A 976-nucleotide genomic window follows, 5' to 3' on the forward strand; every position below is an offset into this window, starting at 1 on the left:
TTTGGTGCCTTGGACATGAGCTAGGACTTTAAGATTATGCATGAAAGGAGTACTAGCAGCCGAATTGCACGGGAGAATGTGAAAAGTGTTCATATGTAGTAAAAACCCGAGAAATCCGTACGATTTCGTCATTGGTTATCGAATCGTCTTAAAGCCAGATCGTCACATTGGCCGCTCTTCTCTCTGAAACGGTTGTACTTATCGTCTGCAAAGCTATGTCGAGTGCTGCGGTATGTGGAGACACTAAAAGCACCATAGTGGACCACAGATGAAGCTTCTAAGTTGATGTAATAGCCAGTAAGAAGTAGTACAACTCAAGTTTTAGGTATCGATTATTGACTTTTTAGCTGGCTTCGGTGCCTTGGACATGAGCTAGGACCTTAAGATTCTGCATGAAAGGAGGACTAGCAACCGAGCTGCACGGGAGGATGTGAAAAGTTTTCATATGTAGCAAAAACCTGAGAATTCCGTCCATTTTCGTCATTTGTTATCGAATCGACTTAAAGCCGGATCGTTACATTGGCCGCTCTTCTTTCTGAAACGGTTGTACTTATTGTCTGCAAAGCTATGTCGCGTGCTGCGGTATTCGGAGACACTAAAATAACCATAGTAGAACACAGATGAAGCTTCTAAGTTGATGTAATAGCCAGTAAGAAGTAGTACAATTCAAGATTTGGGCATCGATTATTGACTTTTAGCTGGCTTTGGTGCCTTGGACATGAGCTAGAACCTTAAGATTCTGCATGAAAGGAGGACTAGCAGCCGAGCTGCACGGGAGGATGTGAAAAGTTTTCATATGTAGTAAAAACCTGTAAATCCGTTCGTATTCGTCATTTGTTATGAAATTGACTTAAAGCCAGATCGTCACATTGTTCGCTCTTCTCCCTGAATCGGTTGTACTTATCGTCTGCAAAGCTATGTCGCGTGCTGCGGTATTCGGAGACACTAAAAGCACCATAGTAGAACACAGATGAAG

This window comes from Schistocerca gregaria, unplaced genomic scaffold (genome assembly GCF_023897955.1).
Source record: "Schistocerca gregaria isolate iqSchGreg1 unplaced genomic scaffold, iqSchGreg1.2 ptg000386l, whole genome shotgun sequence".
NCBI classification, from domain to species: Eukaryota; Metazoa; Arthropoda; class Insecta; order Orthoptera; family Acrididae; genus Schistocerca; species Schistocerca gregaria.